General features: G+C 50.1%; 1 protein-coding gene across 5 annotated transcripts in view; it reads left to right on the top strand.

Moving 5' to 3' along the window:
- Positions 1–3447, top strand: part of ARL4C (ADP ribosylation factor like GTPase 4C) — a 5084-nt gene extending 1637 nt beyond the window's left edge. For 2 of the 5 annotated variants that reach the window (XM_015587873.2, XM_006909889.3), the window contains exon 2: positions 1549–1906. The gene's annotated coding sequence lies outside the window, so the exon portion shown is untranslated. Of the gene's footprint in view, positions 1–1548; positions 1907–1956; positions 2069–2782 lie in introns of those variants that run through there. The other 3 variants (XM_015587872.2, XM_015587871.2, XM_015587874.2) reach the window with 3 other exon arrangements.
- The last annotated feature ends 18105 nt before the right edge of the window (positions 3448–21552 follow it).

The following is a 21552-nucleotide window of genomic DNA, read 5'->3' as shown; positions in this document are numbered from 1 at the left end:
GACCCATATGCGTGGAATCTCAAATTCTCTTAGCCTGCTCATTGGTTTGTGTGAGCACACCAGCTGCAGATGTGTGCTGAATTGCAAGATGGTTTTTGCAAGGGATGTCTCATAATACTAACCGCTTAATGATGGGTTTTGGTTTTCAGACATGTTAAAAAAAAAAAAAAGTTCTACGAATGAATACTCACCTTAGAAATATTCACCGCAGGAAAAAAGACTTTGCCCTTCTTTATCCTTTTAGCTGCAAGTGGCGACATGCTCACACTTCTAATTGGGTTCATCGTGGCCTTTCTGGTTTTAGTAGTCCATTAAAAAATTCTTCGTTCGAGTATTTGGTGTCATGCACCAAAAAAATAAAAAATAAAAAATAAAACCCCACCTTGTCGCGAAAGCTGACCTCGTTGAATGGATTTAAAAGGGAAGGGAAAGCAGCAGGATGGGCTCCTTCTTCATTCGTCCCTGTGGGAACTGGCCTGCGTGGCAAATGCAAACCACAGTGAGCGCTTGAGATACAAGCAAGCGTGTGACGTCACGGTCACCTGCGCTCGGGCACTTCACGGTGTACTTGAAAGAGGCTTTGGAACATAAAGTGAAAGAAGAATAAATACATATTTTTAATAATGTAATTTTAAAAATTTCTTTATAATCAGGACCGAGTGTTGGTTTGCAGAAGCTGTCATTTGCCCTGAAACATAGTATCAGATGGGAAACTTACTCTTTGATTTCTATTTCCTCTTTGAATCCATGTTTACAGGTAGAATTATGTTTTTTTTTCCCCCACCGTTATCAATTAATTTACGATGGAGGCCTATAGAAATTGGACATGGTCATGCGTGAGCAAGTGAGTTAGTCAATTACGAATATATGCCTATTGTCCACTGCACTCACAAAGTTAATTTAAGAACCAGAGGTAGAATTCCTGGCTTCCTGCTTGAAACCCAATTCTTCGATGAGATATTTTAAAGAAGGAACCTAGCAGCCCATCTTCCTTTTCTCTTTTGTCGGTGTATTTGGTACCCTCCAATGCTGGTCTTTTTGTAGAAACTCAGTAGAGAAAATATAGCTGAGCAGTGTTGAAAAGCCTGCAAGATTTTGGTTTACATATCGACAGCATATTATTCACTGATTTCTAAATGGGCTGGTCCCATCATCTGAAGATTCTGTATAGAATTATTAAAAAAAAAAAAATCCATCTTCTTTATTTTCTTCACATGAGACAATTTCTTAAGCACTTTGACATTTTGGTAGTTCCTCACTCTTGAGAGAATAATATATTTATTTTGTGACATTGCAGATGCCAAACACTGTAACCTTCTCGTGCTAACGATTCTTAGGTTCAAGATCACTGTTCAGATCCTGCCATGCTTCACAACGGATGCGAAACGAGTTTGGTTTTTTGCGTTATCGATACGTAAAGGGTGCAGTCAGCTGTTAGTAATTGTGCAGTAAAGTAAAACCCTGTGTGTCTCGGCTCATAGCTAAGAGTCTCAGTTGATTTCTGTAACGTTCGACTAGTAAAAGCCCATTTTGTCTCTGACCAAACAGGAAGCACAGGTCACAATCGCCTTGGAGTGATCGGTGGGGGTGTCCCCTCCAGCATGGCAGTCGGTGATGTATGATGCCTCCTGCCCTCGGAGAATGAATGGGTGTCACACAGAGGAAGTGGGCCTTCCCACGTGAGCTTCTGAAATGTTTTTCTCATAGGCACAGGGAGGCCAGCCCTGTTTCAGAACAATGTTCTTCACAAGTTCTCTGTCATGGTGTTGGGACTATGTCTCCTGGTTTCAGTTTTCATTTCTACTGCTGTAATTCTCTGTCCTGACCATCCTCCTCGTCTGTTCCCGCTCCCTTTTATATGCATATACGATGCTGTGAACAGAAATAAATTATTTATACAATCAAACGTTTGGGGACATTGTCTGCGGACGGTTTCTGCTCCTGTTCCTTCTCTAGGCCTCCTTTGCCGAGTGGAGGGACGGGTCACACGGTGATCTCTCGACCTGGATGAATCGTCTCTGCTTTTTTGGTTTAAGTGTCTGCTCCGCCCTCAGTGGCGGATGGAGAGGTACCTGCCCCCCTTCCCGTGCCTGTCAGCGGTCTTCACAAATCCTGTAGGAGGGCGACCTCAATGCCCGGCCCGGCCCCAGTCTCTCAGTTATTAAAACTATGACGGTTAGCCACTTCAAAGATATTATCTGATTACGCAAAATCGGGAGTTCCCGTGTGCTCACATAACACCGGTAGTGATTGCGGAGCTGCTCAGGGTCTTGGCTGCCTCTCACCTGGCCCCATCCGAAGGAGTCCTCTTAGATAGTACATGTGGTTAGACCATCATGACCTACACGTGCCCTTGGGACAAGTTCCACTTTCTAAAGAAAAAGCAATGGGGCCAGAAGCAGTAGAACCTCCGACAGGTTCAACACGTCGCTCATGGGGGGCGGATATTAAGCAACACGATTAAATAATGGTGGGGAGCCATTAACTCTGGAGCCGAAAAAAGCCAGCTTCAGATCTGAGTCGAATGGGCAGGGCCCCGCGATTTTGCTGAAGCCTCGAGCTTCAGTTGCCCCACACGTAAAATGGAATCGTGGTGGTTGTCGGGAGGGCGAAACACACGAATGAATGTGAGGTGCTCATCGCCCGGCACCCAGCAAGGGCTCCAGAGCTTTTCGCTTCGGTTGTGGCGGGGCTGCTGGCAACATGCGGAAAGCGTAATCAGTTAACCTTACTACGGGCCTTTAGATTAGGTCGCTGACTCTCCCTTTTTTGTTCCTGCTAGTTTGGTGTCATCGTGTCAAAGCAGGCTGCTGACTTCAGACCCAGGCCGGAATGGAGTCAAACAAACAGCTATAGAATCTGACCATCTCAGGGGTGCTTCTCATCCAGAGCTGTGAGAGGCCGAATTAGGAGCAAGACGGGTCTCCAGACTCTCGAATCCTCGCTGCCCATTCGGCCGGCCTCGCTGGGCTGCACGCCTGCAGAACCACAGCGAACGCCCAGCGTAACACGGAGCACACAGCACGTGCTCAGTATATGCCGGTCGGACGTCTTAATTCACGTTGGCTGGTTGGGGTTGTAAACTTTCAAAGGGACGTTATATAAAATAAATGCTTACTTCCCATTAAATCTTTTCACGAAGATGGACATACACAAAGTAACATTTTTCAAGACCATCATTGTGAGATGAGCCATTCATAGAAGGACCGTGAAACTTTTACACACGAGTGAAACATTTATGAGCTTAGTGATTTTTCTTTAAGAAACGAGCAGAGCTTGACTGTGTAAGTCACGCTGCTCCAGAAGCCGACGTTTCAGAGTCAGGTGCCATTAAACGTGCTCACATGCCATTTCTAAGCCCTGGAAACTGAAAAACGCTTTCAGCACTGAAAACTGAAACCTCACTTAGAGAAACCATTGTCCTTCCTCCATACAAGTAAAAATACTAAAAAGAAACAAAAATTGAAGCTTGTTTTTTTTGGTACAACTTTCATTTAACTTGGTTTAACAATTGAATCCTAGAGGAGCCAGGTGACACTTGGAGAGTGTTCGTTCTACGTTTTCCAGTAAAGTGACCAGGAATGACCCCATCACTGTGACCTCTCACCCCTGAGGAGGCTCATTTTAATCCTAAGCCACTGCTGTGCTTTCCCCAATCTGAACTCCCCCTCCCCCCATCCCGAGGTTTCAGTTCCTCGTTTGTAAGTTTCTGTCGCATGACTCAGGGAGGGCATCTTGCCTTAACATTCGGCGCCTTCGCATTTGTCTTCAGGGCTCTAGAAACCGGTCTCGTACCAACATCACAGACTGTTCGGTGTCACGTTCAGGTGGCACCAAGGAAGGACAAGTTCCGTGCACAGAGCAGAGGATAAAGGGCCCGAGATGATGGAGGGGGTGAGGGGAGCCCAGACAGGACCTGGATGCTCCGCGATGTCACAGCTGTCGCCTGCCCCGCTCGCCTTCCCCTCCCCTCCCCTCCTCTGCTCCCTCGTGCATCCGATGCCCACAGTTTGGCATTCGCCTGCCAGGACCCGAATTCTCCACCTCAGCTGCTGTGCAGGCCTTGGTGCACTGTCCGCAAACCTAGACTTATCCTTAGCCCGGCCTCTGCTTCTGCTCTTCCCGGCTCGGCCAAAGCCTGTTTCAAATAGAATTCACACGACCTTGGAGCACTTTACACATTGGTTTTGCACAAGGTCTGATCGAGAATGGGGCTGCATCAGTTCCTGAGAGGAAATTGCGAACGGGGCTTTCTGAGAAGGTGGCATGTCGTGTCTTCAGCGAGGTTAGAAGTGAGAACGAAGGAAGATGTGGGTGAGCCCCGCCTGAGTTTCCAGAACGTGCGATGGCTTTCTTTGAATGGTGTGGCCTTACGTGCCACTCCGGGCCTTAACGTCTCCTCGTGAAAGTCTCCCAGTGAGTACATTCTGAGAGTGTGACAGCCTGGAGTGAAAGGAATAAGCAGAGCAGTTTTCAAAGTTGTTTTCATAGCATGGATTTGAGTGGGCGAGCCTCCCTTCTTCACGTACTAATTAAAATCACGGGACGCAGTGATGCTAAGGACGGCTCTACGTATTTCTATCCCGACTTCGTGTTGTGTAATTACAATCGAAGTCGCTGCTCATCTTCGTCGAGCACTTAGTGTGTGCTGGGCGCCATGCTACGTGGTTCGTCTGCTTGATCTCTTCCCGCCAAGAGCCCCAAGAGATCACTTCGTTAATCAAATAAATTAATCAGTTGACGTGTCCGCACTTGCGGAAGAGGAAACTGAGGTGAAGAGACATCAGGTCACCTCCTCGAGGCCAGTCCTTTTTTGAGGAGGAGCCCAGTGAAACGCACCCCACCCCCCGCCCCCGGTCCCTGAGACTCAGAGGCTGAGCTCCGGGAGGGGCCCCCAGCCCGCTGCCCGTGTTGATGAAGGAAGCCGGGACTGGGAACCCACGGAGAAGAGTATGGGGCCTCGTGTTGCCGCTGGGCAGCGCCACCCTCCGGCCACGGAGAGCCACCGTCTCTCACCCCAAGAACTCACGCTCACCACCACCCACACGCCTGACCCCGAGCCCCGGGCCCTACCTTGACTGCTTAGAGGACAGACACATTGGAGTCTGGGGAAACACAGTCCCTCAGCACCGACTTCCTCCTTGAAGCTCTATCGTCAATGTCCTTTTCAAGGCCCGTATGGGGTGGGGCAATCAATGCCTTTCCAATTCGGACAGGGCATATACAGCCTGCAGCAGGCACTGCGAGGTGTCAGCGGGCCTGCCTTGGGGTGCAATCTCGACAGAGCCATCTTACCTCGCGCAGCCTAGACCCCCGAACTCCACAGAGGAGCCGAGAACCCCTGCCCTGCCCACCCCCTACCCTGACTTTAAAGATAAAATGAGGTAACGGATGGGACACCTCCATGCAACCAGCCAGTCAGGTCCCTAGACACGGCGTGCAGGTGGCAGACTGCGCTTGGGCTGTGGCCCCTGCGCTCTGCGATGCCAGCTTTCACTGGTGGGGACGATCTGCTTCCCCTCTTGTCACGGACGAGCCCCACGTGACGGGGACGAGCCCCGTCATTTTCACCGAGAACACCTGCACGTCACAAAGAGTAAACAAAAGGAGACTTTGCAGAAGGAAACCCCTCTCCTGTGCCAGTCTGGGGGGGACCTAGGCTGTCAGCGGGCATTTCTCTTTAGCCACTGTTGGGAGAAATGAGGCTTCTCGTTTCTGTCGTTTGCAGAAGGCTCATTCTTCTAATGGTGAACTCACGCTTTCAAGTCCTCAAACTCTAAGGCCCTGGGCGATTAACTTCGACTGCCCGCGTCTCGTACAAACGGGCACCGTTTCCATGTGTGATGATGTACGAGTCGTCACCGTGAGGCATGACGACCGCAACAGCTTATTCCACAAATACGTGTTTGGATCTGTGATGACATGGATGATGTTTTGCATTGCTAGGCAATGTGAGGTGTGCTCGGGTGCCATGGTCATCATGCAAAAAAAGCTGTTAAAAACATTACCCACCAACAGTTGCGACGCCCATTATCCTGGGCATACTCTGCTTCGCACAAGTGCCAGGCAGATGTGCGACACGGTTCTGGTCTTCGGCGGGCCGATGTTCCAGCTGCCGAGTCAGGGCTAAAGCATCAGGTGATGCGCTTGACACTGCTGTGAAACATCCCTCAGTGTCACCCAGGGGAAAGGCATTAATTCGACTCACTTCGTCTTTTCCATAACATGCTAGACTTGAGGTAAAACCAGGAGTAAAACCGTATTACTCTGTGTCCTGGTGCGTCCAATTTGGAGACCTCTAGCCCTCCCTCGATGGCCATCTTCGGCCCTTTTTTGGGGGTTTCCTTGAAGCGTTCACTGGGCTAATGTCCACTGCCTCACCTACTTTCTCCTTTTCCTGCCACGACCCCTTTTGGAGGCGTCTGTTTTGAAGTCCTTCTGGAAGCTAGGATCAGCATGGCGACCAACACTGTCGGTCCCCCTGGTGTCGCCCCCATTCTCAATGGCATCTCCTCCCACGTGTAAGGGACCTGGACGTCCGAAAGGCTAGGGACTACCTGAGCGTCTGACCCTGTGCCCTCTCAGAATCTCCTTTGTATCCGACACTTTCTTTTTGAGCCTTTCTTTGGGTGTCTCAGCCCCTAAGTCCCCTTCATAAGGTTCTTCCCAGGAGACATCTCAGCTGGTTAGAAATCCTGAGATGAATATGAATCCTAGTGTAGACTCCCGCGAACATAAAGGGGGTACGCGATCAGCTTGCTCCCACAGAGTCAGGAATTTCCTGCAGAAGCATTAAAACTCACCACCGCCTCCCGAAATTCCCTCTGTGCTATAATTCTGCTCTCCTGTCTCTGCTTGAGTAGGTAATTGGGATGACGGGATCAGGGTTGGAAGAGTTTGCTTCAGGCTAAAGGCTTCCGAAGCAGACACTGTGGATAATCCACACAAATCCATGCCTGTCATCTTTCTCGCTGGCAGAACCCCACTTTTGCTTGAGGGGTGCCCCCTGCCTCACGGCTATGTGCTGAGGGAAAGTGACCCTATACCCAGCTTAAGGGGAGATGGGTCTGAGCCATGAAATTAATCCATTCTTCCTGCCAGCGATTCGCCTAGGAAGGGTCATGTGACATGATTCTGACCCATGAGACTAGAAGGGAAAGCTTGTTGGAGAGAAGTAAGTGGATGGACTTCGGAAACTTTTCCTTATGTTTTAAAATTAGACACGGGACCATAACGCTCTCCTGTGCGTCTCTGAATGTCAGAGAATAAAGATGCGATGCCTGGAGTGGCCGCAGCCATATTGACAGCATGAGGAGAGCCAGCTCACACCCTGAAGACGGCAGAGGGAAATACACGAGCAAACTGGGTCTTGGATGATGTCATTGAACTGCTGTAATAATTAACTCTAGGGCTGCCCAGCCTCAGAACCTGTGTTCACGGTGAGAAAATAAATCATTCTTTACTTGGGATTTCAGCTACTTCCTGCTAGAAATCCTCAACCGATGAGGTCCCTTAGACACCGTAACCAGCGCTTGATGGTACAGGACACTTAGGGCTCCCCCACGGGAGCTGCCATGTGAGAGAGACCATCCCATCTCCTCTATGCCAAGAGATCACAGGCAGAAGAAACCTGCCTGACCGGCCCTGGCCAGCAAGGGCTGACCGCTTGGCTCCTGGCTTAACAAGTACCTCTAGGGAGCCAAGGACATTCTGGACACGAGTGTGTGGCACACCTTGAGTGTGACTCGGAGATAACAGCCGAGAATGTCATTAAATGTTCAGCCCGTTACGGGCACTTTCTCAAAAGAAGTAATGAAGGAAGATAATATTAATTGCTGCTATTCATGGAGTGTTTGTTTTATGCAAGACAATGAATTAAACAGAGTCATTTCATTTAATCCTCTCTGAAAGGCTACGAGGTAGGTATGTTCTTCCTGCCCGCACCGTCAACAGACAGACAGGTAAACAGGTAGCTAGATAATCATAACAGCAGTTGGTGACCGCTTACGGAGAGCCAAGCACTGAACTAAATACGTTAGGTCGATATCCTATTTACACCTCGTAATAAACATTATGGGACTCTTTTTTTTTTTATCATTACTCGAATTTCACAGATGCAAAAACAGGCTTGGAAATGCTGGGTGTCTTGCCAGGGTCACAGAGCAGCTAAGCAGAGTGAGGATTTAAGTTTAGGCAGTTTGACTGTAGGACCTGTGCCCTGCACAGCCCGGAGCTGGGGTCTGTCATGTCGTAGGTGGTCTAGATTGTGAGTTCATAATGGGTGCAGTGTCCCCCACCACTGCAGCTCCCCAGACCAGCCTCTCTCAAATCTAAAGTGTGCATCACTTACCTGTGGGCCTGATTTGGTGGGGCTGGGGGCGTCCCGAGAGCTTGCTTTTCTAGTAAGTTCCCGGTGATGCCATGCTGCCTCTCCCTGAACACGAGCGTCGACGGCGCTCAGTCCTGCGGAGCTGCCAGACACTGGCTTTGCATCGCGCCGTGTCCCCAGAACGCCTCGTGTCCGAGCAACATCACTCTGATCCCTCTGGGACAGTGGCTCTCAACTGGGGGCCAGGCCAGCCAAGAAGGCAGACAGGAGTCCCCCAGGAAGACGCTGGCTGTGGTCCTGACGCATGCTGCGGCATAGCGGAACCCTGGAAACAGTCTGCTGGAGCCAGATGCAAAAGGACATATATCGTAAGGTTCTTTTCATATGTCACATCCAGAGTGAGCCTGTCCATAAAGGCAGGAAGTAGATTAGTGTTTGGGGGGCGGGGCGCGGAAGGGGAGTGACCGCCAGCGGGTATGGGGTTACTTTTTTAGGCGATAGAAATGTTTTGAAGTTAGATAATGGTCATTGTCACATAACACTGTGAATATACTGAAAACCACGGAGCTGTCCGCTTTAAAACCATGAATTTTACATTAGATGACATATCTCAATTTTAAAATGGCAAAAAAGTAAACACAATTAAGAGGCAGATGGAGCCATCCCCAAGGACCCTTATTAAAGCACTGATTTCGATTCAGCTGATAAAATAATAAGTTGTAGCAGTTTACTTTTTCGGACCCAGCAGAGTGCTATCCTTATTCCACTAAATTTGAACAGTCCAGGAAAACGGTCCCCCAAGCATGTTTAATTAAGTTATTAGTGACGGCGATGTTTGAACTGCTGTTATCCGCTTTAACTGCCACAGCTGGGCTCTCAAGTACTAAATCACGTTCGAGGTTTGCTTTGGTAAAACTCGAGGGTCGAACGGGTCTGGGAGGAGAGAGCCAGCTCGATGCTGCTGACCGTGGTTTCCAATCATCTTTCTTTCCTTGAAGTTCAGATCTCAGCTGGTCACACTCTCGGGAACACGTACTGACTGCAGTGCAGCGTTTCGGCGTCACCATCTGTGGCCTGGCCCCCAGCCTGACAGCAAACGCGGCGCCCTCACCCCAATTTCGGGCTTTTGCTCAGATGAAGGTGTTTGAATATCCACATGTAAGTACCTCGTCACTCTCATGCTCCTGTAAGGGACCCACTCGAGAGGCTGTCAAGGGATCCTGACCCTTGAGTTTGCAAGCTGCTCTTCCTCGCATGCACAGAGCGTTCGTACGTCGACCGTCCTAAGGTCGTAGTGAATCGTATCTGCCTGACATTTCATTAAGATTACGATCGAGATCATTCAAATCAGACATTAATCTAATTTTATCAATGTACTCTGGAATCAACAAGCTCTATAGATCACTGCTTCTCGAACCATAACGTGTATGGACTCGCCCGGTGACTTGCCAAAATGCGAAATCTCACTCATTAGGTCCAGGTAGGGCCCAGACGTCTGCGCTGCAAACAGCTACCTGGTGATGCCGAAGCCACTGGTCTGGGGACCATGCTTCGAGCGTCGAGGAGAGGCGCACGGTTTCAGCATTGTCAGAGATGGAATGTAATGCACGCTGCAGAGGGAAATGCATGCTCGTGCCAGGTGAGGACCAGAAAATGCACAGAGCCATGAAGATGAAGTGAATGAATGCTGCCGCCATGGCCTCTGCCAGCACGTGGTGCCAGGCAGGGCACAGTGGTACTAGCTGCTTGCTGGTGTGGACCCAGGTGTCTAGGAGACTTAACGTGGGGCCTGAAAATCAATCCGTCACATTTCTAGGACATCCCTCAGTAGCCATGACCTTCCTGGGGTCTAGGAGGATCCGTATAATTTACAGAGCCTTAAGACACGTGGCTGGTCTTGCGACAGCTGTTGGCCACAAGGCAGTGAGTGATGCAACCTCTCAAGGGTGGGCGACAGCCGTGCCTGCTCCCTACTGTACACCCCGTCCTGGTTCCTCCCATTCCCACCGAGCCTTTCCCGATGCACCCTCACACTCGCGTGCACGGATGGACCCGGGGCCATGCCACCAACAGTCCCCAGTGTAACCTGAGCGAAAATGGAGTTGATCTGAGAGGACGTCCCTTCCCCGGCTCTCGCTCCCCTCTGTGGGACTGAAGGCAATGACTCCAAGATGACTGAGGAGCCGAGGGGAGCCGCCGGGACACCTGAGTCACCGCGACCAGGAGAACTGAGCTGCTCAGCCGGCTCCGGCGGCAACGTGAGCCGGACAGAAATCTCTGTCGCGTCACGCGCTGGGACTTCAGAGTTTAGTTACTGACGTAGCGAAGCTGGGTGTTACTGCCACGTACCTCTCAAAACACATGACGAGCGTTGGGAATGTCAATGACAGTGAGCCCACACATTTGTTCTCAAGAGTCTTGTCCAACCACCTTTTATTTCTTGCTCTTTAAACCAGAGCGCAGGTGCCCGCTGGCGCCCAGGTCCCTCATCTTTTGGCATTGAGGGCAATGCGTCTCAAAGGTCAGCATCAAGTGAACATCGAGTTTGTTGAAATCTTACGTGTCGCTGGCAGGTGTACATAATTATACCCCAGCAGCAAAACGAGACCAAGATTAAAGAGGGTGTTGGATGCCAGTGGGCAGTAAAGCTCGTCTCAGGAGGGGTATGAGCTTCCTGTGGCTGCCGTGACAGCTGGCCACAAACAGCGTGGCTTAAAACAGCAAGAATTTATCCTCTCACGGTTCTAGAGGCCAGAGTCTGAAATCCAGGTGTTGAAAAGTTTGGTTCCTCCTGGAGTTCTGTGGGACACTCTGTCCCAGGCCCCTCTCCTGGCTTCCGATGGCTGCCGGCAATCCTGGTGTTCCTTGGCTTGTAGACACATCACCCCAATCTCAACCTGGCTCTTCACCTGGACTTCTCTGTCCTTCACCTCTCTCTTCCCTTCTAAGGACACTTGCCATCGCCAATACAGAGCACCAATATTTGAAAGAAAGGCAGAGAACATATCCCCAAAAGGAGAAAAACAAGGCAGACTGCCCTGACCCTCTGGGGGTGGCAAACGTGGCCCACCTGAGACTCTTGTCAAGACTTTTTTTGCCCAAAGTAGCTAAATCCCCAAGAGCAGGAGTCAAGAGAGTCCCACATGCTTTGGGGTGCCAGCTCCAGCCCCCTCTCAGTTCCTACTTGTGGAAATCAGAACGGAATGGACTTCATTAGATCCCTGTGTGAGTTTCTTCAACGAAGTTCCGCTTACGTCACGTCGTGGCACGGAGGCGTTATGAAGGGCTGACGAAGGGACGTGTGTGTGTGAAGATGCCGTGCGATCGTGACTGGATTCGCTTCCTTCTGAGATCTGAATGTTGCGCGCGGGCCCTGCTAATGGGTCCCGTGCAGCTGGGGGCCTCCATCCGGAGAGCCGAGTGCCTGGCGCTGCGCTCCAGGCCGATGCCCAGGACTGGGAGTGACGTCGTTTGTTACGTAAAAGGTAAACGTGACCCACTTTCTTTTCAGAAGTGAGAGCAGGAAAAACTCTCTGTGTGAGAGCCAGTTTTCAGAATGACCGATCTGCTGTTCATCTGAACTTGGTTCCTGAATACGGTGGCTTTTCCTGAGCTCTGTCCAGGAAATCGCCGTGACCAGTGGCCTATGTCACTACCAAATCAGTTTCTCTGCCTCTCCCTGTCTTGGTCACAGGTGGTCACTGAGGTGAAGCTGCAGTGCCCTCGAAGGTTAAGGCTCCCGCAGAGAAGGACCCCCCAATGCCACTGATGGAAAGAGAGCGAGAGCGTGATCAGCGCTTGGCTGAGACGCAGGCCCCAGATGACGTAGGAGGCCACAGGCAGGCCGTGCCTGGCCAACTTGGGGCAGCCTTGCTTGGTGCGTCTCACGCCCTGTGTGTGTCAGTGCACCTGCTGCGTCAAGAGAGATTCTTCCCGACCCACGCACCCGGCAGCTGGGAGAAGCTGGATGATCTTGGTGTAGACACTGCACCCGCTTCTTCTTCAAAGCTTGATTTTTGTGAAGAGGGAGACCTAGAAGATGGAACATTTTCCTCTAGGCCAGGGATCCCCGACCCCTGGGCCACAGACAGGTACCAGTCCATGGCCTGTTAAGGACGAGGCCGCACAGCAGGAGGCGAGCGGCAGGGAGCGAGCGAAGTTTCATCTGTATTTACAGCTGCTCCCCTGGACTAGCGTCACCGCCTCAGCTCCGCCTCAGGTCATCAGGCGTTAGATTCTCATAGGAGCACCGGTCCCTGGTGCCAGAAAGGTTGAGGACCACTGCTCTAGACCCATGACTTAAGTGTTAGTCCTGAAGTCTCCTGGATAAATGTCCTATGCGGAGCCATTTCACAGGCTGCATCACCATGGTGCGCACGGCGGTGCTTTACTTGTGAGACTGTTATCTGAAGGGACATGGGGATGGAGGAGGGTCACGGGGATGGCGAGGCCCCCCAGACCGAGAGGTCTAATCCCGAGAAGTGCGTGTTCACACTCTGCCTTCCGTCATCCAGTACAGGTGGAAGTATTCGAGTGGGTGACCTTTGCCGGGGGTTAGGAAATGACACAATCTGGCCGAGGCCAGATTGGATCAACTCGCCCAAGGAACCTGCCAGCCTACACTTTTGTGCTTCTGTGCAGCTGTGAGACCCATTTGTCAGACTCCCCACCGTGCGGCGAATTTGTGAGCTCACGACCTTTGATGCTGACTTGCACGGCAACCCTGCTTACCCTTGAGTTTTGAAACAAAATGAGCAAACCCTCTAACGCTCTGACCCGAGTAATTTCTACCCTTGTGTGCAGCACAGGATCCCTCAGTCCTTAAACCACCAGTTATGTGTCCTGACTCCAGACTAGAATGTAATCAATACTTTTAGGGCAAGTGCCTACCCGCAGCCTGCTGAGCCGAGCAAGTGAAAATATTTATGACCCGACAAACCTGTTTTAACTATTCTGTATCATTGCTTTATTACAGCCAACCTTCGAAGGCTCAGATCTAAAGATAATTTGTTTTGAGCACAACGTGCAGAATTTATGTTCCAAGAAGTCTGAGCATACTTAGAATCGAGGAATCAAAAATGCATTAAAAGAGGCACATCCTCTCCCAAGGGTTAATTTTTAGCTGTCTCAGATAAGTGCCACATTTAATGGGAGTTTCTTCAGCATCGACTTTGGGCACAGGGATTGGCCCCCGTGCTGAGGGAGGGAGGGTGACGAATGACCAGCGTTCTGTCCTGCAGGACCGCCCTCCCAGGGGAGAAGCCAAGACAGACGCCCCGCGCGGCCCCCTTGCGGCGCCCATCGGGGCCCTGACCGCGGCTCCCGGGCTTCTCGGTCTGTGCCCCTCTCTCGCCCTCCAGCCCGTGACCTTCATGGATGGAACTTCTCCGGTCTTTGCCTTCTCCACGCCTGCCTCTCGCCTCTGCAAAGAGCCGGCCTCGCTCCGTTTCGCTGCCTTCGGATGAAGTTCAGAATCACCGAGGAGCATCGGTGACGGCGTCCCCCAGAGACGTCAGCTTCAGACCTCCTGGTCTTCCCGATGTCGTCCCGTCCAAACGGCGCCAACGGTTCCTACGCGCACCTGGCCCTGTGTCACCCCGCTAACAGTGGAGACCGTCACATGGAGTCACAGCTGGCGGCTGCCTCTCCTGGAGCTGCAGGGGGCCAGGGCGTGGCACCTGTTCCTCTTGGTTTGCTCAGAGCCCAGAAGATGCCTTTATGGTCAGTGTTTGCCATCAAACAGTGGTGTTGGTGGCGGAGCAAATCCACAGGGGGGGTAGGAGGCGGTGAGAGGAAGCGGGACCAAACCCTCCACCAGGATGGCCAGATGGTGGGGACCCGTGGGGCCACAGGCAGAGCTGGGGTTCCCTCGGTTCCTGGGGAGCGCAGACGTCGAGGGTGGTGGTTTCCTGCAGAGGTAGCACCTCGGGAGCCGGGGCGTTAGGGGTCTCCGGTCTGCTGTGAGTGGGGTACAGGGGAGTTTTACAAGAAATTTTCCAAGACACGCCATGTTGGCATGGGGGTGCTGCAGGTCAGTGCTCCCCGACTGTCCTGCTTACCGGGGCTCTCCAGAAGCTTCTTAAACATGCCGATTCATGGGTCCGGGCAGCTGGTCCGGGCTGGGGCCGGAGAGCAGGGGTCGTCTTGATGTTTGTTCCCCATGGGTTCATGTCCCTGTGAGACCCAGCCCGGATCTGTGGCAGGTGCCACTCTGGCCCACTCACGCTCGGTCCCCTGGTGACTGTGGTCGGGACGCCAGGACTGCGCTGGGCCCTCACGGGTGGCACAGACGGAAAGGGGTCCTGGAGGGCTCTGGCCTCATCATCCAGCACAGTTCATATCGCTCACCACCCCATTGGCCATCAGTCCTCCTCAGACCAGTGTCTTTGATCAGTGTAATAAGAGGCCGAAGGCCCCTGTGCCCAGACCCCGAGGGGGCAGTGTGGCTCTCGGGATGCTTCAGCTGGGGGTCGCACATGCCGGGGCCCTGTCTGATGAGTTCGGGGGGTCGCTTCTGCCCGTTCTGCTCACGCATAGAAACCGCAGCAGTATCGCTGCCCCGATGCCCTGCGTAGATCCTAAACCTCCCCGGCCAGAGGCGGCTCCACCTGTGCCTCCGCGAACATTCCGAACGCCGCAGCAATTATGAGAAAGGGAAGGAAAAGGCAGTGGCTGCTCGTCAAGAAAGAGATTTTTAATAAACCTTTAGGAGACTTTTTCCCAGAGGATAGTGGCTAAGGTGAGCACATGGTTGCCCAACCATCTGGGGACCCAGAAAGTGATGCGTTTGAGGAATAAAATTTAGAAATTCAGTCCAAATGGAGAACACCTCACCTACATGCCGGAACCTAAGAAAGGTAAAGTTAGGGCCGAGGGCTGAGGCCGAGGGCACTGTCTCAGGGGGACACCTGGGCGGCGCGTTCGGGCTCGCCGGTTTTGGGACGCTGAGGAGAGTGGGCAGAGTCGAGTGCCCGTCCCCAAGCCCCTTCCAGGAGGACGGAAAATCAGAGGCAGTTTGGGGAACGTGTCGTATGGGGAATGGGGTGGGAGAGTCTAAAGGAAGAAACGGGCGATTCTCCCCGGGATGTCGTGCTTAGCAACAGCTTCCATTCAATTAAGCAGAATTTTAATGAGCGACTACTGTATCCTAGACATTATACGTGGTGTTTGAGATGGAAGGAGGCACCAGGCGCAGGCCCCACCGCCCCGATGGCCTACAGGGGGCTACAGGCAGCAGACTGAGTCAACAGCACAGTGACGCCCGTCGGCACAGGGATGTGGGAGGAGCCCAGAGGGTGACACGCCTAGATTTGGGCACCCTGGGGAGCCCTCTGCAGGAGGTGCTCCTGGAGCTGCTGGCCGGAGGAAACCACCGATCGATGGCCAGAGCCGGCCGGCAGCCCCATCTCCCGTCGCGCACCTGTTCTCTCTGTGGCATTACTCACGGCGTCCCTTTCCTAAAGCCTATTTCTCACTGCACCCTGGGAGATACGTCTCCATTCACCCTGTCTGGGTCATCAGGTCACCTGCCAGTAGAGGTTTCACACCTTACCTTGGGCATCCAGGCTGATGCCTGTGCGGCATTCTCGGGGTGGAAGGTTGGGTGGAATCAGGCGGTGGTCCCAAGGGTATAGCAGAAGGACCAGTTAGAAAGGGCAACTACTCAGAGGTAGGATGGGGCAGCGGTGGAAGTCTGGCCGCCGCCCAGAGCCGGGGAAGCAAGCTCCGTAATCGTCGTGAACTGTTGGGCCGGGGACTGTGGGCGAGGGCCTCTCCGTGAGGCCCAGGTTCATGCCCACCGTGGGCCTGAGGATATCACAGTCTGTCCTCGTCAGCTCGGGCTGCCACGACGAAGTGCCATAGACTGGAGGGCTTAAACAACAGAATTGTATTCCTCGCAGTTCTGGAAGCCGGGAGCCTGAGATCAGGGTGCCAGCGAGGTCGGCGCTGCCGAGAGCTTCTTCCTTGCCTTCTCACTGTGTCCTCGCATGGTAGAGAGACAGAGACCACGAGCTCTGTGGGGTCTATTCCTACAAGGCCACCGATCCCGTCGTGAGCGCCCCACCCCGCACTCGTGACCTTATGTAAACCTCATCACCCGCCAAAGGCCCGGCCCCCTAATGCCATTGCACTGGGGGTCAGGGCTCCAACATATGAATTTGGCAACACAGTTCAGTCTACAGCACAGTCCAGAGCGGTCCGGACTGCCAGCACAGGTGTTCTAATTATCAACTTCAGAGAGGAAACGGGATCACCAGGTGGCTGGCCAGTGGCACACCTGGGGAGGTGCCTCATAGATGTTTGGGGACCATCCCCTTAACTGGAGTCAAGACTTTTGGACCTACAGGCTCAGGAACTCTGTTTCGTCAGGGACCCAGGACTGATCAGAACCATAATCCACGATGCCAGAGAAGTCTCTGAGATGACCCACACCTGTCGCGTGGATCGGAGTGAGCAGTCTAGGCAAGGTGCTCGGCGGACGCCTTACTCAGAAACGTTCATCTCTCCTGGAAAGGACCGTGATTCCTTACTGGTTTGGCCTTCAAGGTGACTATGTTTCTCCACTGATCCATCCGTGTTGATTTTAAAGTTTAACTCGAAATAGAAAAAAACGTTGTCTAAGCTCTAGAAAAGCCTATAAGGAAATTCGACCCTTGACTATTAGCTCTAACATATACACTCATCTAGGAGTTAGGTGTTGTTTCTGTTATTATAAATTTAAAATCACCATTAGAGATGACGCCTCATAACCGACTATATAAAATCTATTTATTTTTTTAAAGAAACAAATAGCTCAAATCATAAGTTTTCTAAAAGGTAGAATTTCCTTCAAAATTTGGTAGGAATTTAGGGTTTCTAAATAAGTTTCAAAAAAAAAAAAAGCCCAAGTGTGTGTGGTTTCACATATACAGTGGTTCTAGGAAGGAATTGTAAGTGGCAAGTTCATAATAACAACTGGCACTTAAAATGTGCTTATACATGACTCACTGAAACTTTGCAGGAACATAACACCGTCTCACAAGACTGAGCTTTTCTGCAGTTGAAGTTGCTAAGGTGTTTTTCCCTCATATTTTATAACTAAAGGGTTCTTGGACCATTTGTTCTTTATAAAAGGTTTTGGGAGAGGCCTCGCCAGTATTGCAGATTGAAAAGATTTGCATCAGAGTAAGGTAGGATCTGAATTGTGAGCGACTCCAAATCTGAACTCTTTAAGATCCACCCACCCTCAGTTCCTTCTAGAAAGGCCAATCCAGCTATAAAAAGTGTCCTATTGCAGGGACAGGCCCTGGCTGACAGTGCTCACTGATGCGGTTCAGAAGGCAGGACTGATTTATTCATGATGAAACCTGGAGAGGCAGGTCGCTTCAGGCTGTGCTCAGAGAGAAGCCGCAGAACTGGTTTGTCCTGGTGAACTCTCAGAGGAACTTAGCCGATTAAAGGGAAGAAAAAAGTATGAGGAATTTACGATGTACCGAGGCTCACACTTGTGGATAAACAAGCCAATCAGGTTTCCAGCATCTTTGATGCAGACTTAGGAAGAGGAGCACACGGGTTTGTGAGGAAGAATCTCCCCACTTCCCCCCACCACCTGTCCCCAGCCGAGGGTTTAGCGTGCTCCCTGGATGGATTAGTAAATGATGAGTCAACGACACGAGATTAGCAAACTGGAGGCTCGTCCTGCAAACCCCTGTAGACCAGTGACACAGAATGAAAGTGGCATTGGACTTAAAACCAGTTCTAAGGGAGCCTGCCATGGCCAGGGTAGTATTCAACGGCTAAAACCGAGACTGAAAATTTCGTGGATTAATTTTTAGCTCCTCGCGACGAACAACCGGGGTTTCTGTATAGAATTTTACCGTGTGCTTCCCCACGTATGTCCTTTTATGAGTCTCACAGATTCCAAGTGAAGAGGTTGAGGCAAGAATTCCCTTGAGTTTTAGGAACGAGAAACTAAGATGCTCATCCAAGGTTACGAAGCTGGAAAGCGTGGGATCCGGATGCTTTCGCACACTACGTGCTCGCTCCCCAAAACAACACAGCTCACGGACACCTCGTATTTCAGAAGTTCCTCCGAATGGTGTGAGGAGGAAGCAACAAGCTCCCAAATTTATTTTATCCAATCTGAGCAAATATGTCGTTTAACCACGGAGATACCTTTGTTCACATCTATTTCTGATTACTGATATATTTGCAGGAGTTTCTAACGACTTATTTGTGCGTTTTTGTTTATCAGGCTTTTGCTTTGCTTCTACGTTTGTCTCTTTTTCGCCTTCCCTTGAAGTGATGGGCTTTTTAAATTTTCTTTTTCCTCTTCCCAGCTGGTTTGGAACTAATATCTTTTATTCCTTCACTGGTTTTGCTTGAAGTTTAAATACACATTCTTGCTTAACAAATTGCAGAATAAATGAGTGTCTCTGCCGTCGTGAATAAAACGAGGATCTTGGACATTAATTCTAGGCACTTACGAGTGTCTTTCATGTTAGTGTCGCATAGTTTTTTAGTGACATCTTACTTCTGCTGCTCCATAATTAGTCACCACTATGGCTATTGTATTAGTTATTTATTGCTGCATGACAAACCACCCTAAAATGTCGTAGCTTAAAATAACAGCTATTTATTGTCTCACGTGTAGGTCAGGGGCTGGGAGCAGCTCAGCTGGCTGGTTCTGGCTCAGGGGCTGCATCTGGAGTCTCGACTGGGGCTGAAGCACCTGATTCTGAGCTTGCTGTCCTGGGGTGGCGGACTTCCGCTTGTCATGAGCTATTGGAGTGAGTGCTCGCTTTTTCCCCATACCACGTGGGTGTCTTTGTCAGACTACTCAAACACAGCAGCTTAGCAGCTTTCCCCAGCATGAGTGATCCGAGAGAGAGAGAGAGAGAGAGAGAGAGAGAGAGAGAGAGAGAGAGCGCGCGTAAGAGAGCGCAAGCAGCCAAGACAGGCACCACAGTCTTTTTATGACCTAACCTTGGCAGTCAGATTTCATTACTACTGCTCACTATATTTATTAGAAGCTAAGCCACCAAGTCCAGCCCACACTCAAAGAAAGGAGATTGTACATGACCATGAATATCAAGCTGAGATCACTATCTATGGGGGTTGTCCTAAGGGGTGCCCATCTCTATATTGAAATGTAACCACTCGCTCAAACACTGACCGTTACTTCTTAGTACATCAGTTAATAATCTTTCAGGCGAAGGTCTGTGAACAGAAAATACTCTCCATTTGTCATAACATATTTATTTTGTGCTCACTCTTGAATGATAATTTATCTAAATTTATTTAAGCCGACAGTTCTTCCTTGGCCCTCTGAATATCTAATTCCATCATTTTTGATTTCTATTGTAGCTAAAAAGCAACCTGCTGTTGTCTCATTGTTTTGACTATATGGCTGTTTTTGAGATTTTTCTCTTTGTTACTGGTGCTTGGCAGTTTCGCTGTGATTCATTTGGGCATAAATTGATTTTTACTTATTCTATTCAGAATGTTCTGTGAATTTCCAATTTGAGTAGAGTTGCCAGATAAAATACAGGAAGCTCAGTTAAATTTTAATTTCAGGTAAGTATGACCCAAATATTTCACGAGACATACTTCTACTAAAAAAAAATACCTTTTGCTTATCTAAGTGTCACATTTAACTAGGAATCTTGTATTTGTTTTTTAGGAATCTTGTATTTTTATTTGCTAAATTTAGCGACCTAACGTTTGAGATCTAATCTGGAAAATTCTCAGTCATAAGCTTTTCCAATACTGCATTTCCTCCAATCTCTCTATTGCTTCCTTCTGAATTCTTATCAAATATATGTTTGTATTAGTTTTCCAGAGCCACCGTAACAAAAACTGGGTGGCTTAAAACAACAGAAATGTATGCTGTCACAGTTTCGGAGGCCAGGAGCCTGAAGGCAAGGTGCAGTGGGGCCATCCTCTCTCCGAAGCTTCTGGGGAAGAACGCTTTCTGCCTCTTCTGGCTTCTGGTGGCTGCTGGCGACCCTCGCTGTGCCTTTCCTGTAGCCACAGCTCACCACTGCCTGCCTCTGTCACCGCATGGCCTTCTCCCCTGTCTCTCTGTGTTTCTACGCCTCTGCGCCTTCACACGGCCTTCTCATGAGGACACCAGTCCTTAGACGAAGGCCTGCAGTCATCTGTATGACCCTGTCTTAGCTAATTACACCTGAAACAAAAAAAAAAAGCCTATTTCTAAATAAGGTCACATTCTAGGTTCCAGGTAGACAGAGATTAGGGGAGAACATTATTCAACCCAGTACAATGTTGAGCCTTTGAATAATTTTTTAAGTGAAAGTTCTGATGAAACTAAAAGACCAAAGGCACATTTAGTCATAAATTAAAAATAGAGAGCTTCACTGCATCTACTTTATTCCTACCCTTAGTTTAAACTATGCTTCATGTTTCTCCTTGGTTTTTTTTTTTGTTTTTAATCAACCTGCTTGTCCCGTTTTCATTATTAATTATTCTTCCTCACATTTTCTGTTCCTTTTTCAAAAGTATTTCTATGATTTTGAATATACGAATATTTTGGTCTTTATAGAGAATTCTAGTATCTCAAGATCTTGAGTCGCGATGGGGCATATTATCGATGCAGGGCTCATTTACACATTACAGGGTTCACTTGGAGGTTGCTGCACCACACCGATACTATAAGTTCAGGCTGCTCTTTTCCTTTGCAAAGCTCTGGACAGAGGCACTTTGGTAGGTGGACTGTTTTGCGTCCTCTTCATTGGGGGTGCTGAGTTTTAAGAATCTCAGCTTTCTGCAGAGGCTCAGTTCCAACTCTCAGTTCCAAACCCCATCACTCGTCTTCACGTGGTGTCGTGAAAGGTTCTAGCTGTCGGGTATATTTCTGGGTCAGGTGACTCCCTGCTCCCACCCCGGCCAAATGCAACTACGATTCACGCCATATCGCTCCCGCTGATGGTTCCCTCTCTTGCCAGCATCTGCTGGTCTCTCTTTCTCGTTTGTTAAATCAATTATGTAATTTAAATAAACTTGGTCATATTTTATCTAACAGTTTTAGATATTTGTAGCTGGGGGACATTTTATATTGGTGGACTCTGCCAAGTAGCCACTACTGAAAGCCCGGTCTCTGGGGTTTATTAAAACCAAGGTAATTAGCTCACCGGATGTCACTGTCGAAGTTGGATTCAGTGTAAATCATGCAGAAAAGTCCTGTTTTGCACGTGTGATATCTAATTATCGTTTGCGAACCG

Source organism: Pteropus alecto, unplaced genomic scaffold (assembly GCF_000325575.1).
Source record: "Pteropus alecto unplaced genomic scaffold, ASM32557v1 scaffold143, whole genome shotgun sequence".
NCBI classification, from domain to species: Eukaryota; Metazoa; Chordata; class Mammalia; order Chiroptera; family Pteropodidae; genus Pteropus; species Pteropus alecto.
This window is presented reverse-complemented; position numbering and strand designations above follow the sequence as displayed.